Genomic DNA, 15600 nt, shown 5'->3' with positions numbered 1-15600 from the left:
ATTGCTTGTCCACAGATCCCTGAAGGTAGCTGGCCAGTTGGAAAAGTTGGTTAAGAAGTCATATGGAATGGTTGCATTTATTGGCAGAAGCAAGGAAGAGAACAGCAAGTGGGTTATGCTAGAACTGTATAAAATTCTGGTAAGGCCACAGCTGGAGTACTGCGTGCAGTTCTGGTCACCGCATTGAAGGAAGAACGTGAATACGCTGGAGAGGGTACAGAGGAGATTTACGTAGATGTTGCCGGGAGTGGAGCAACTTTGCTTTGAGGACAGATTGGATAGGATGGGTTTGTTTTCCTTGGAACAGAGGAGCCTGATGGGCGACCGCATTGAGGTGTATAAAAATAGGAGGGGCCTAGATATTGTTGATTAAAGGGGTCTATTTCACATAGTGGAGTGGTCAACAACCAGGCTGCATAATTTAAAAGTAATTAGTGTAAGCGTTAAAGGGGATTTGAAGTGAACATTCTGCATGCAGATGTTTGTGGGGGTCTCAAACTCACTGCCTGAAAGTGTGGTGCAGGCAGAAACCCTCACCACATTTAACCAGTTCTTAGATGTGCACATGAAATGCAATAAGGTGCAGGGGTACACACCTAAAACTGGGCATTTGTTGGCCGGTGCAGATACGATGGGCGTAAATGACTCCTTCCATGCTGTAAACCTCACTGATTATATAATTATCGGTTAGGATTACTTTCATGATGCAAAACGTGGCAATCAGATAATTAATGCTGTTTCCAGTGAAGAAGTGTTCGTGCAAGCTGGGGCTCGAACTCAGGAAGCTGAGATGAAGCATCTTATGAGGCTGCTGTTCGGAGCACGGGGAGCGTTGTCTGGAACGGTGGCATTTTGCAGCCCAGTGAAGGGCGGTAAACCGCTGTTTGATGCTGCATTCTCCGCTTTCCGCCGGCAGCGGCTGATTGGAGAGTGTGGGAGCGGAAGTTAGGGCTTGTCCCGCCCTCACTCACTCTGGAGCTGAGGAAGAGCGATTATTCGATGGGTTTGTTTGTGGCTTTAATTTTCTGTTGTGAAGCGTGGTGGCGTGGCAGGATCCTTTAATAATCTCTCACAGCTGACCTGAATGCACGGAATGTGCAGCTTTGAGATATGGTTTCTCCAGCGTCAGGGCTGTAAACGGGAGGGAGTGAGAGACACTGTGTCGAATTTGAGTGTGAACAGAACTGTAGAGAGAAATCAGCAAATGGAACAGCATCGTGAGACACTGCACTCTGTTAACATTGAACCACTAATATGAATGATTTAATTTTATCTTATCATTAATTGAACACGTTTGCATAATGTTTCCGCCCGGTTTCGAACCGGGGACTTTTCGCGTGTTAGGCGAACGTGATAACCACTACACTACAGAAACGCTGTGGCAGTAACATTCTTGGGAACATAACCAGAGCTTTAACCTCAACAGCTGGACTACACTTCTCGAGATTGTGTCACGAGAATAGAATAACGGTGCTATATTTAGCAAGGTTGTGAGTGTGGCAGGAATTGATCCCGTGTTTCTCTGCCTTTATACATAGGAACAGGAGTGGCCATTCCTCAGCAAGTGGTTAGAATCTGGAATAAACTTCTCTAAAGGGCGGTGGAGTCAGACTCAATCTTATCTTTCAAAACGGAGTTGGATAAGTATCCGAATGAAAAAAATTGCACAGCTGTGGGTAAATGACAGGGGAGTGAGACTTGTTGAGAGTTGGCATGGGCTCGACGGGCTGCATCCATTCCCTTATTCTTTGATTCTATAAGTTAGTGGCACATTTAATAGTGTGCATGTCAGCAGAATATTGAAAGGGACATGGATTCAGTCGACACAACGAGAGGCATCTGATTCAGAAGATTCGGGTGCACGAAAATTCGGGATTAATGACTTTAAAAGCATCATTTTTCTTTTATGAAGATTCGGTCAGAGAAATGTTTGAAAAATAAATTTTTGCTGAAAAGGGCTCAGCACTTCATCTTCTTTTTGGCTGTTCGGGCCACACTTCTTTTCGATGGTATTCTTCCAGAATGTATATTTTCTTTGCTGTTTCACAATAACCAGTCCCTTGCACTACAGTCTATCTCACTGTTTCCAACGTCTCATGTGCATGTTACCAGCAATGAACATTTTGAAGCAGACTTCTAAAGCACAGTGTCCAAAATGGTTTATGGATTCAGAGCTAAAGTGCAGAGCACAGATAAGTTATTCAATTAAGGACTCTCCTTCAGTTAACATTTCTTTAGTTGTGCAAATGAAGATCATCAGTCAATTAATGTTTTCCCATGAAGGCAGGATAACATTTAATGATTATGCATTTTCTAAGTAAAAGCCCATGTGATTCAGGGCGCAGTGGCAAATTGGATCCAAATTTGGCTCACAGGCAGGAAGCAAAGGGTAATGTTTGATGGGTGTTTTTGTGACTGGAAGGATGTTTCCAGTGGGGTTCCATAGTTTTCAGTGCTAGATCCATTGCTTTTTATGGTATTTATCAATGATCTAAACTTGAATATAAGTGTTATGATTGCGAAGTTTTCAGGTGTTATTAAAATAGGCAGTGTGGTTGATAATGAAGAAGAAAGCTGGAGACTCCAGGAAGATATCAATCAACTGATAAGGGGGTAGAGCAGTGGCAAATTGAATTTAAACCAGAAATGTGAGAGATCGCGCATTTGTGTGGAGGGCTAACAAGGAAAGGGAATACACATCAACTGGTATGACATTGAGAAGTGTAGAGGAACAAAGGTAACTGGGATTGCTTGTCCACAGATCCCTGAAGGTAGCTGGCCAGTTGGAAAAGTTGGTTAAGAAGTCATATGGAATGGTTGCATTTATTGGCAGAAGCAAGGAAGAGAACAGCAAGTGGGTTATGCTAGAACTGTATAAAATTCTGGTTAGGCCACAGCTGGAGTACTGCGTGCAGTTCTGGTCACCGCATTGAAGGAAGAACGTGAATACGCTGGAGAGGGTACAGAGGAGATTTACGTAGATGTTGCCGGGAGTGGAGCAACTTTGCTTTGAGGACAGATTGGATAGGATGGGTTTGTTTTCCTTGGAACAGAGGAGCCTGATGGGCGACCGCATTGAGGTGTATAAAAATAGGAGGGGCCTAGATATTGTTGATTAAAAGGGTCTATTTCACATAGTGGAGTGGTCAACAACCAGGCTGCATAATTTAAAAGTAATTAGTGTAAGGGTTAAAGGGGATTTGAAGTGAACATTCTGCATGCAGATGTTTGTGGGGGTCTCAAACTCACTGCCTGAAAGTGTGGTGCAGGCAGAAACCCTCACCACATTTAACCAGTTCTTAGATGTGCACATGAAATGCAATAAGGTGCAGGGGTACACATCTAAAACTGGGCATTTGTTGGCCGGTGCAGATACGATGGGCGTAAATGACTCCTTCCATGCTGTAAACCTCTATGATTATATAATTATCGGTTAGGATTACTTTCATGATGCAAAACGTGGCAATCAGATAATTAATGCTGTTTCCAGTGAAGAAGTGTTCGTGCAAGCTGGGGCTCGAACTCAGGAAGCTGAGATGAAGCATCTTATGAGGCTGCTGTTCGGTGTACGGGGAGCGTTGTCTCGAACGGTGGCATTTTGCAGCCCAGTGAAGGGCGGTAAACCGCTGTTTGATGCTGCATTCTCCGCTTTCCGCCGGCAGCGGCTGATTGGAGAGTGTGGGAGCGGAAGTTAGGGCTTGTCCCGCCCTCACTCACTCTGGAGCTGAGGAAGAGCGATTAGTCGATGGGTTTGTTTGTGGCTTTAATTTTCTGTTGTGAAGCGTGGTGGCGTGGCAGGATCCTTTAATAATCTCTCACAGCTGACCTGAATGCACGGAATGTGCAGCTTTGAGATCTGGTTACTCCAGCGTCAGGGCTGGAAACGGGAGGGAGTGAGAGACACTGTGTAGAATTTGAGTGTGAACAGAACTGTAGAGAGAAATCAGCAAATGGAACAGCATCGTGAGACACTGCACTCTGTTAACATTGAACCACTAATATGAATGATTTAATTTTATCTTATCATTAATTGAACACGTTTGCATAATGTTTCCGCCCGGTTTCGAACCGGGGACTTTTCGCATGTTAGGCGAACGTGATAACCACTACACTACAGAAACACTGTGGCAGTAAACATTGTTGGGAACATAACCAGAGCTTTAACCTCAACAGCTGGACTACACTTCTGGAGCTTGTGTCACGAGAATAGAATAACGGTGCTACACTTTGCAAGGTTGTGAGTGTGGCAGGAATCGATCCCGTGTTTCTCTGCCTTTATACATAGGAACAGGAGTGGCCATTCCTCAGCAAGTGGTTAGAATCTGGAATACACTTCTCTAAAGGGCGGTGGAGTCAGACTCAATCTTATCTTTCAATACGGAGTTGGATAAGTATCCGAATGAAAAAAATTGCACAGCTGTGGGTAAATGACAGGGGAGTGAGACTTGTTGAGAGTTGGCATGGGCTCGACGGGCTGCATCCATTCCCTTATTCTTTGATTCTATAAGTTAGTGGCACATTTAATAGTGTGCATGTCAGCAGAATATTGAAAGAGACATGGATTCAGTCGGCACAACGAGAGGCATCTGATTCAGAAGATTCCGGTGCATGATAATTCGGGTTTAATGACTTTAAAAGCATCATTTTTCTTTTGTGAAGATTCGGTCAGAGAAATGTTTGAAAAAGAATTTTTTGCTGAAAAGGGCTCAGCACTTCATCTTCTTTTTGGCTGTTAGGGCCACACTTCTTTTCGATGGTATTCTTCCAGAATGTATATTTTCTTTGCTGTTTCACAATAACCAGTCCCTTGCACTACAGTCTATCTCACTGTTTCCAACGTCTCATGTGCATGTTACCAGCAATGAACATTTTGAAGCAGACTTCTAAAGCACAGTGTCCAAAATGGTTTATGGATTCAGAGCTAAAGTGCAGAGCACAGATAAGTTATTCAATTAAGGACTCTCCTTCAGTTAACATTTCTTTAGTTGTGCAAATGAAGATCATCAGTCAATTAATGATGTTTTCCCATGAAGGCAGGATAACATTTAATGATTATGCATTTTCTAAGTAAAAGCCCATGTGATTCAGGGCGCAGTGGCAAATTGGATCCAAATTTGGCTCACAGGCAGGAAGCAAAGGGTAATGTTTGATGGGTGTTTTTGTGACTGGAAGGATGTTTCCAGTGGGGTTCCACAGTTTTCAGTGCTAGATCCATTGCTTTTTATGGTATTTATCAATGATCTAAACTTGAATATAAGTGTTATGATTGCGAAGTTTTCAGGTGTTATTAAAATAGGCAGTGTGGTTGATAATGAAGAAGAAAGCTGGAGACTCCAGGAAGATATCAATCAACTGATAAGGGGGTAGAGCAGTGGCAAATTGAATTTAAACCAGAAATGTGAGAGATCGCGCATTTGTGTGGAGGGCTAACAAGGAAAGGGAATACACATCAACTGGTATGACATTGAGAAGTGTAGAGGAACAAAGGTAAATGGGATTGCTTGTCCACAGATCCCTGAAGGTAGCTGGCCAGTTGGAAAAGTTGGTTAAGAAGTCATATGGAATGGTTGCATTTATTGGCAGAAGCAAGGAAGAGAACAGCAAGTGGGTTATGCTAGAACTGTATAAAATTCTGGTAAGGCCACAGCTGGAGTACTGCGTGCAGTTCTGGTCACCGCATTGAAGGAAGAACGTGAATACGCTGGAGAGGGTACAGAGGAGATTTACGTAGATGTTGCCGGGAGTGGAGCAACTTTGCTTTGAGGACAGATTGGATAGGATGGGTTTGTTTTCCTTGGAACAGAGGAGCCTGATGGGCGACCGCATTGAGGTGTATAAAAATAGGAGGGGCCTAGATATTGTTGATTAAAGGGGTCTATTTCACATAGTGGAGTGGTCAACAACCAGGCTGCATAATTTAAAAGTAATTAGTGTAAGCGTTAAAGGGGATTTGAAGTGAACATTCTGCATGCAGATGTTTGTGGGGGTCTCAAACTCACTGCCTGAAAGTGTGGTGCAGGCAGAAACCCTCACCACATTTAACCAGTTCTTAGATGTGCACATGAAATGCAATAAGGTGCAGGGGTACACACCTAAAACTGGGCATTTGTTGGCCGGTGCAGATACGATGGGCGTAAATGACTCCTTCCATGCTGTAAACCTCACTGATTATATAATTATCGGTTAGGATTACTTTCATGATGCAAAACGTGGCAATCAGATAATTAATGCTGTTTCCAGTGAAGAAGTGTTCGTGCAAGCTGGGGCTCGAACTCAGGAAGCTGAGATGAAGCATCTTATGAGGCTGCTGTTCGGAGCACGGGGAGCGTTGTCTGGAACGGTGGCATTTTGCAGCCCAGTGAAGGGCGGTAAACCGCTGTTTGATGCTGCATTCTCCGCTTTCCGCCGGCAGCGGCTGATTGGAGAGTGTGGGAGCGGAAGTTAGGGCTTGTCCCGCCCTCACTCACTCTGGAGCTGAGGAAGAGCGATTAGTCGATGGGTTTGTTTGTGGCTTTAATTTTCTGTTGTGAAGCGTGGTGGCGTGGCAGGATCCTTTAATAATCTCTCACAGCTGACCTGAATGCACGGAATGTGCAGCTTTGAGATATGGTTTCTCCAGCGTCAGGGCTGTAAACGGGAGGGAGTGAGAGACACTGTGTCGAATTTGAGTGTGAACAGAACTGTAGAGAGAAATCAGCAAATGGAACAGCATCGTGAGACACTGCACTCTGTTAACATTGAACCACTAATATGAATGATTTAATTTTATCTTATCATTAATTGAACACGTTTGCATAATGTTTCCGCCCGGTTTCGAACCGGGGACTTTTCGCGTGTTAGGCGAACGTGATAACCACTACACTACAGAAACGCTGTGCCAGTAACATTCTTGGGAACATAACCAGAGCTTTAACCTCAACAGCTGGACTACACTTCTCGAGATTGTGTCACGAGAATAGAATAACGGTGCTATATTTAGCAAGGTTGTGAGTGTGGCAGGAATTGATCCCGTGTTTCTCTGCCTTTATACATAGGAACAGGAGTGGCCATTCCTCAGCAAGTGGTTAGAATCTGGAATAAACTTCTCTAAAGGGCGGTGGAGTCAGACTCAATCTTATCTTTCAAAACGGAGTTGGATAAGTATCCGAATGAAAAAAATTGCACAGCTGTGGGTAAATGACAGGGGAGTGAGACTTGTTGAGAGTTGGCATGGGCTCGACGGGCTGCATCCATTCCCTTATTCTTTGATTCTATAAGTTAGTGGCACATTTAATAGTGTGCATGTCAGCAGAATATTGAAAGGGACATGGATTCAGTCGACACAACGAGAGGCATCTGATTCAGAAGATTCGGGTGCACGAAAATTCGGGATTAATGACTTTAAAAGCATCATTTTTCTTTTATGAAGATTCGGTCAGAGAAATGTTTGAAAAATAAATTTTTGCTGAAAAGGGCTCAGCACTTCATCTTCTTTTTGGCTGTTCGGGCCACACTTCTTTTCGATGGTATTCTTCCAGAATGTATATTTTCTTTGCTGTTTCACAATAACCAGTCCCTTGCACTACAGTCTATCTCACTGTTTCCAACGTCTCATGTGCATGTTACCAGCAATGAACATTTTGAAGCAGACTTCTAAAGCACAGTGTCCAAAATGGTTTATGGATTCAGAGCTAAAGTGCAGAGCACAGATAAGTTATTCAATTAAGGACTCTCCTTCAGTTAACATTTCTTTAGTTGTGCAAATGAAGATCATCAGTCAATTAATGTTTTCCCATGAAGGCAGGATAACATTTAATGATTATGCATTTTCTAAGTAAAAGCCCATGTGATTCAGGGCGCAGTGGCAAATTGGATCCAAATTTGGCTCACAGGCAGGAAGCAAAGGGTAATGTTTGATGGGTGTTTTTGTGACTGGAAGGATGTTTCCAGTGGGGTTCCACAGTTTTCAGTGCTAGATCCATTGCTTTTTATGGTATTTATCAATGATCTAAACTTGAATATAAGTGTTATGATTGCGAAGTTTTCAGGTGTTATTAAAATAGGCAGTGTGGTTGATAATGAAGAAGAAAGCTGGAGACTCCAGGAAGATATCAATCAACTGATAAGGGGGTAGAGCAGTGGCAAATTGAATTTAAACCAGAAATGTGAGAGATCGCGCATTTGTGTGGAGGGCTAACAAGGAAAGGGAATACACATCAACTGGTATGACATTGAGAAGTGTAGAGGAACAAAGGTAACTGGGATTGCTTGTCCACAGATCCCTGAAGGTAGCTGGCCAGTTGGAAAAGTTGGTTAAGAAGTCATATGGAATGGTTGCATTTATTGGCAGAAGCAAGGAAGAGAACAGCAAGTGGGTTATGCTAGAACTGTATAAAATTCTGGTTAGGCCACAGCTGGAGTACTGCGTGCAGTTCTGGTCACCGCATTGAAGGAAGAACGTGAATACGCTGGAGAGGGTACAGAGGAGATTTACGTAGATGTTGCCGGGAGTGGAGCAACTTTGCTTTGAGGACAGATTGGATAGGATGGGTTTGTTTTCCTTGGAACAGAGGAGCCTGATGGGCGACCGCATTGAGGTGTATAAAAATAGGAGGGGCCTAGATATTGTTGATTAAAAGGGTCTATTTCACATAGTGGAGTGGTCAACAACCAGGCTGCATAATTTAAAAGTAATTAGTGTAAGGGTTAAAGGGGATTTGAAGTGAACATTCTGCATGCAGATGTTTGTGGGGGTCTCAAACTCACTGCCTGAAAGTGTGGTGCAGGCAGAAACCCTCACCACATTTAACCAGTTCTTAGATGTGCACATGAAATGCAATAAGGTGCAGAGGTACACATCTAAAACTGGGCATTTGTTGGCCGGTGCAGATACGATGGGCGTAAATGACTCCTTCCATGCTGTAAACCTCTATGATTATATAATTATCGGTTAGGATTACTTTCATGATGCAAAACGTGGCAATCAGATAATTAATGCTGTTTCCAGTGAAGAAGTGTTCGTGCAAGCTGGGGCTCGAACTCAGGAAGCTGAGATGAAGCATCTTATGAGGCTGCTGTTCGGTGTACGGGGAGCGTTGTCTCGAACGGTGGCATTTTGCAGCCCAGTGAAGGGCGGTAAACCGCTGTTTGATGCTGCATTCTCCGCTTTCCGCCGGCAGCGGCTGATTGGAGAGTGTGGGAGCGGAAGTTAGGGCTTGTCCCGCCCTCACTCACTCTGGAGCTGAGGAAGAGCGATTAGTCGATGGGTTTGTTTGTGGCTTTAATTTTCTGTTGTGAAGCGTGGTGGCGTGGCAGGATCCTTTAATAATCTCTCACAGCTGACCTGAATGCACGGAATGTGCAGCTTTGAGATCTGGTTACTCCAGCGTCAGGGCTGGAAACGGGAGGGAGTGAGAGACACTGTGTAGAATTTGAGTGTGAACAGAACTGTAGAGAGAAATCAGCAAATGGAACAGCATCGTGAGACACTGCACTCTGTTAACATTGAACCACTAATATGAATGATTTAATTTTATCTTATCATTAATTGAACACGTTTGCATAATGTTTCCGCCCGGTTTCGAACCGGGGACTTTTCGCATGTTAGGCGAACGTGATAACCACTACACTACAGAAACACTGTGGCAGTAAACATTGTTGGGAACATAACCAGAGCTTTAACCTCAACAGCTGGACTACACTTCTGGAGCTTGTGTCACGAGAATAGAATAACGGTGCTACACTTTGCAAGGTTGTGAGTGTGGCAGGAATCGATCCCGTGTTTCTCTGCCTTTATACATAGGAACAGGAGTGGCCATTCCTCAGCAAGTGGTTAGAATCTGGAATACACTTCTCTAAAGGGCGGTGGAGTCAGACTCAATCTTATCTTTCAATACGGAGTTGGATAAGTATCCGAATGAAAAAAATTTCACAGCTGTGGGTAAATGACAGGGGAGTGAGACTTGTTGAGAGTTGGCATGGGCTCGACGGGCTGCATCCATTCCCTTATTCTTTGATTCTATAAGTTAGTGGCACATTTAATAGTGTGCATGTCAGCAGAATATTGAAAGAGACATGGATTCAGTCGGCACAACGAGAGGCATCTGATTCAGAAGATTCCGGTGCATGATAATTCGGGTTTAATGACTTTAAAAGCATCATTTTTCTTTTGTGAAGATTCGGTCAGAGAAATGTTTGAAAAAGAATTTTTTGCTGAAAAGGGCTCAGCACTTCATCTTCTTTTTGGCTGTTAGGGCCACACTTCTTTTCGATGGTATTCTTCCAGAATGTATATTTTCTTTGCTGTTTCACAATAACCAGTCCCTTGCACTACAGTCTATCTCACTGTTTCCAACGTCTCATGTGCATGTTACCAGCAATGAACATTTTGAAGCAGACTTCTAAAGCACAGTGTCCAAAATGGTTTATGGATTCAGAGCTAAAGTGCAGAGCACAGATAAGTTATTCAATTAAGGACTCTCCTTCAGTTAACATTTCTTTAGTTGTGCAAATGAAGATCATCAGTCAATTAATGATGTTTTCCCATGAAGGCAGGATAACATTTAATGATTATGCATTTTCTAAGTAAAAGCCCATGTGATTCAGGGCGCAGTGGCAAATTGGATCCAAATTTGGCTCACAGGCAGGAAGCAAAGGGTAATGTTTGATGGGTGTTTTTGTGACTGGAAGGATGTTTCCAGTGGGGTTCCACAGTTTTCAGTGCTAGATCCATTGCTTTTTATGGTATTTATCAATGATCTAAACTTGAATATAAGTGTTATGATTGCGAAGTTTTCAGGTGTTATTAAAATAGGCAGTGTGGTTGATAATGAAGAAGAAAGCTGGAGACTCCAGGAAGATATCAATCAACTGATAAGGGGGTAGAGCAGTGGCAAATTGAATTTAAACCAGAAATGTGAGAGATCGCGCATTTGTGTGGAGGGCTAACAAGGAAAGGGAATACACATCAACTGGTATGACATTGAGAAGTGTAGAGGAACAAAGGTAAATGGGATTGCTTGTCCACAGATCCCTGAAGGTAGCTGGCCAGTTGGAAAAGTTGGTTAAGAAGTCATATGGAATGGTTGCATTTATTGGCAGAAGCAAGGAAGAGAACAGCAAGTGGGTTATGCTAGAACTGTATAAAATTCTGGTAAGGCCACAGCTGGAGTACTGCGTGCAGTTCTGGTCACCGCATTGAAGGAAGAACGTGAATACGCTGGAGAGGGTACAGAGGAGATTTACGTAGATGTTGCCGGGAGTGGAGCAACTTTGCTTTGAGGACAGATTGGATAGGATGGGTTTGTTTTCCTTGGAACAGAGGAGCCTGATGGGCGACCGCATTGAGGTGTATAAAAATAGGAGGGGCCTAGATATTGTTGATTAAAGGGGTCTATTTCACATAGTGGAGTGGTCAACAACCAGGCTGCATAATTTAAAAGTAATTAGTGTAAGCGTTAAAGGGGATTTGAAGTGAACATTCTGCATGCAGATGTTTGTGGGGGTCTCAAACTCACTGCCTGAAAGTGTGGTGCAGGCAGAAACCCTCACCACATTTAACCAGTTCTTAGATGTGCACATGAAATGCAATAAGGTGCAGGGGTACACACCTAAAACTGGGCATTTGTTGGCCGGTGCAGATACGATGGGCGTAAATGACTCCTTCCATGCTGTAAACCTCACTGATTATATAATTATCGGTTAGGATTACTTTCATGATGCAAAACGTGGCAATCAGATAATTAATGCTGTTTCCAGTGAAGAAGTGTTCGTGCAAGCTGGGGCTCGAACTCAGGAAGCTGAGATGAAGCATCTTATGAGGCTGCTGTTCGGAGCACGGGGAGCGTTGTCTGGAACGGTGGCATTTTGCAGCCCAGTGAAGGGCGGTAAACCGCTGTTTGATGCTGCATTCTCCGCTTTCCGCCGGCAGCGGCTGATTGGAGAGTGTGGGAGCGGAAGTTAGGGCTTGTCCCGCCCTCACTCACTCTGGAGCTGAGGAAGAGCGATTAGTCGATGGGTTTGTTTGTGGCTTTAATTTTCTGTTGTGAAGCGTGGTGGCGTGGCAGGATCCTTTAATAATCTCTCACAGCTGACCTGAATGCACGGAATGTGCAGCTTTGAGATATGGTTTCTCCAGCGTCAGGGCTGTAAACGGGAGGGAGTGAGAGACACTGTGTCGAATTTGAGTGTGAACAGAACTGTAGAGAGAAATCAGCAAATGGAACAGCATCGTGAGACACTGCACTCTGTTAACATTGAACCACTAATATGAATGATTTAATTTTATCTTATCATTAATTGAACACGTTTGCATAATGTTTCCGCCCGGTTTCGAACCGGGGACTTTTCGCGTGTTAGGCGAACGTGATAACCACTACACTACAGAAACGCTGTGCCAGTAACATTCTTGGGAACATAACCAGAGCTTTAACCTCAACAGCTGGACTACACTTCTCGAGATTGTGTCACGAGAATAGAATAACGGTGCTATATTTAGCAAGGTTGTGAGTGTGGCAGGAATTGATCCCGTGTTTCTCTGCCTTTATACATAGGAACAGGAGTGGCCATTCCTCAGCAAGTGGTTAGAATCTGGAATAAACTTCTCTAAAGGGCGGTGGAGTCAGACTCAATCTTATGTTTCAAAACGGAGTTGGATAAGTATCCGAATGAAAAAAATTGCACAGCTGTGGGTAAATGACAGGGGAGTGAGACTTGTTGAGAGTTGGCATGGGCTCGACGGGCTGCATCCATTCCCTTATTCTTTGATTCTATAAGTTAGTGGCACATTTAATAGTGTGCATGTCAGCAGAATATTGAAAGGGACATGGATTCAGTCGACACAACGAGAGGCATCTGATTCAGAAGATTCGGGTGCACGAAAATTCGGGATTAATGACTTTAAAAGCATCATTTTTCTTTTATGAAGATTCGGTCAGAGAAATGTTTGAAAAATAAATTTTTGCTGAAAAGGGCTCAGCACTTCATCTTCTTTTTGGCTGTTCGGGCCACACTTCTTTTCGATGGTATTCTTCCAGAATGTATATTTTCTTTGCTGTTTCACAATAACCAGTCCCTTGCACTACAGTCTATCTCACTGTTTCCAACGTCTCATGTGCATGTTACCAGCAATGAACATTTTGAAGCAGACTTCTAAAGCACAGTGTCCAAAATGGTTTATGGATTCAGAGCTAAAGTGCAGAGCACAGATAAGTTATTCAATTAAGGACTCTCCTTCAGTTAACATTTCTTTAGTTGTGCAAATGAAGATCATCAGTCAATTAATGTTTTCCCATGAAGGCAGGATAACATTTAATGATTATGCATTTTCTAAGTAAAAGCCCATGTGATTCAGGGCGCAGTGGCAAATTGGATCCAAATTTGGCTCACAGGCAGGAAGCAAAGGGTAATGTTTGATGGGTGTTTTTGTGACTGGAAGGATGTTTCCAGTGGGGTTCCACAGTTTTCAGTGCTAGATCCATTGCTTTTTATGGTATTTATCAATGATCTAAACTTGAATATAAGTGTTATGATTGCGAAGTTTTCAGGTGTTATTAAAATAGGCAGTGTGGTTGATAATGAAGAAGAAAGCTGGAGACTCCAGGAAGATATCAATCAACTGATAAGGGGGTAGAGCAGTGGCAAATTGAATTTAAACCAGAAATGTGAGAGATCGCGCATTTGTGTGGAGGGCTAACAAGGAAAGGGAATACACATCAACTGGTATGACATTGAGAAGTGTAGAGGAACAAAGGTAACTGGGATTGCTTGTCCACAGATCCCTGAAGGTAGCTGGCCAGTTGGAAAAGTTGGTTAAGAAGTCATATGGAATGGTTGCATTTATTGGCAGAAGCAAGGAAGAGAACAGCAAGTGGGTTATGCTAGAACTGTATAAAATTCTGGTTAGGCCACAGCTGGAGTACTGCGTGCAGTTCTGGTCACCGCATTGAAGGAAGAACGTGAATACGCTGGAGAGGGTACAGAGGAGATTTACGTAGATGTTGCCGGGAGTGGAGCAACTTTGCTTTGAGGACAGATTGGATAGGATGGGTTTGTTTTCCTTGGAACAGAGGAGCCTGATGGGCGACCGCATTGAGGTGTATAAAAATAGGAGGGGCCTAGATATTGTTGATTAAAAGGGTCTATTTCACATAGTGGAGTGGTCAACAACCAGGCTGCATAATTTAAAAGTAATTAGTGTAAGGGTTAAAGGGGATTTGAAGTGAACATTCTGCATGCAGATGTTTGTGGGGGTCTCAAACTCACTGCCTGAAAGTGTGGTGCAGGCAGAAACCCTCACCACATTTAACCAGTTCTTAGATGTGCACATGAAATGCAATAAGGTGCAGAGGTACACATCTAAAACTGGGCATTTGTTGGCCGGTGCAGATACGATGGGCGTAAATGACTCCTTCCATGCTGTAAACCTCTATGATTATATAATTATCGGTTAGGATTACTTTCATGATGCAAAACGTGGCAATCAGATAATTAATGCTGTTTCCAGTGAAGAAGTGTTCGTGCAAGCTGGGGCTCGAACTCAGGAAGCTGAGATGAAGCATCTTATGAGGCTGCTGTTCGGTGTACGGGGAGCGTTGTCTCGAACGGTGGCATTTTGCAGCCCAGTGAAGGGCGGTAAACCGCTGTTTGATGCTGCATTCTCCGCTTTCCGCCGGCAGCGGCTGATTGGAGAGTGTGGGAGCGGAAGTTAGGGCTTGTCCCGCCCTCACTCACTCTGGAGCTGAGGAAGAGCGATTAGTCGATGGGTTTGTTTGTGGCTTTAATTTTCTGTTGTGAAGCGTGGTGGCGTGGCAGGATCCTTTAATAATCTCTCACAGCTGACCTGAATGCACGGAATGTGCAGCTTTGAGATCTGGTTACTCCAGCGTCAGGGCTGGAAACGGGAGGGAGTGAGAGACACTGTGTAGAATTTGAGTGTGAACAGAACTGTAGAGAGAAATCAGCAAATGGAACAGCATCGTGAGACACTGCACTCTGTTAACATTGAACCACTAATATGAATGATTTAATTTTATCTTATCATTAATTGAACACGTTTGCATAATGTTTCCGCCCGGTTTCGAACCGGGGACTTTTCGCGTGTTAGGCGAACGTGATAACCACTACACTACAGAAACACTGTGGCAGTAAACATTGTTGGGAACATAACCAGAGCTTTAACCTCAACAGCTGGACTACACTTCTGGAGCTTGTGTCACGAGAATAGAATAACGGTGCTACACTTTGCAAGGTTGTGAGTGTGGCAGGAATCGATCCCGTGTTTCTCTGCCTTTATACATAGGAACAGGAGTGACCATTCCTCAGCAAGTGGTTAGAATCTGGAATACACTTCTCTAAAGGGCGGTGGAGTCAGACTCAATCTTATCTTTCAATACGGAGTTGGATAAGTATCCGAATGAAAAAAATTGCACAGCTGTGGGTAAATGACAGGGGAGTGAGACTTGTTGAGAGTTGGCATGGGCTCGACGGGCTGCATCCATTCCCTTATTCTTTGATTCTATAAGTTAGTGGCACATTTAATAGTGTGCATGTCAGCAGAATATTGAAAGAGACATGGATTCAGTCGGCACAACGAGAGGCATCTGATTCAGAAGATTCCGGTGC

General features: G+C 43.6%; 6 non-coding genes across 6 annotated transcripts; all 6 read right to left on the bottom strand.

Annotated features, from left to right (window-relative positions):
• Positions 1-1302: 1302 nt before the first annotated feature.
• trnav-aac (transfer RNA valine (anticodon AAC)) lies at positions 1303-1375 on the bottom strand. Its single transcript has one exon. It is a non-coding gene; the product is annotated as a tRNA-Val (tRNA).
• Positions 1376-4048: 2673 nt separating this feature from the next.
• On the bottom strand, positions 4049-4121 carry trnav-aac (transfer RNA valine (anticodon AAC)). The gene has a single exon. It is a non-coding gene; the product is annotated as a tRNA-Val (tRNA).
• A 2677-nt stretch (positions 4122-6798) lies between these two features.
• Positions 6799-6871, bottom strand: trnav-aac (transfer RNA valine (anticodon AAC)). Its single transcript has one exon. It is a non-coding gene; the product is annotated as a tRNA-Val (tRNA).
• A 2673-nt stretch (positions 6872-9544) lies between these two features.
• On the bottom strand, positions 9545-9617 carry trnav-aac (transfer RNA valine (anticodon AAC)). Its single transcript has one exon. It is a non-coding gene; the product is annotated as a tRNA-Val (tRNA).
• Positions 9618-12294: 2677 nt separating this feature from the next.
• Positions 12295-12367, bottom strand: trnav-aac (transfer RNA valine (anticodon AAC)). The gene has a single exon. It is a non-coding gene; the product is annotated as a tRNA-Val (tRNA).
• A 2673-nt stretch (positions 12368-15040) lies between these two features.
• On the bottom strand, positions 15041-15113 carry trnav-aac (transfer RNA valine (anticodon AAC)). The gene has a single exon. It is a non-coding gene; the product is annotated as a tRNA-Val (tRNA).
• Positions 15114-15600: the final 487 nt, after the last annotated feature.

Source organism: Pristiophorus japonicus, chromosome 3 (genome assembly GCF_044704955.1).
Source record: "Pristiophorus japonicus isolate sPriJap1 chromosome 3, sPriJap1.hap1, whole genome shotgun sequence".
Taxonomy (NCBI): Eukaryota; Metazoa; Chordata; class Chondrichthyes; family Pristiophoridae; genus Pristiophorus; species Pristiophorus japonicus.
Note: the sequence above shows the minus strand (reverse complement) of the source record. Positions and strands in the feature narration are given on the sequence as shown.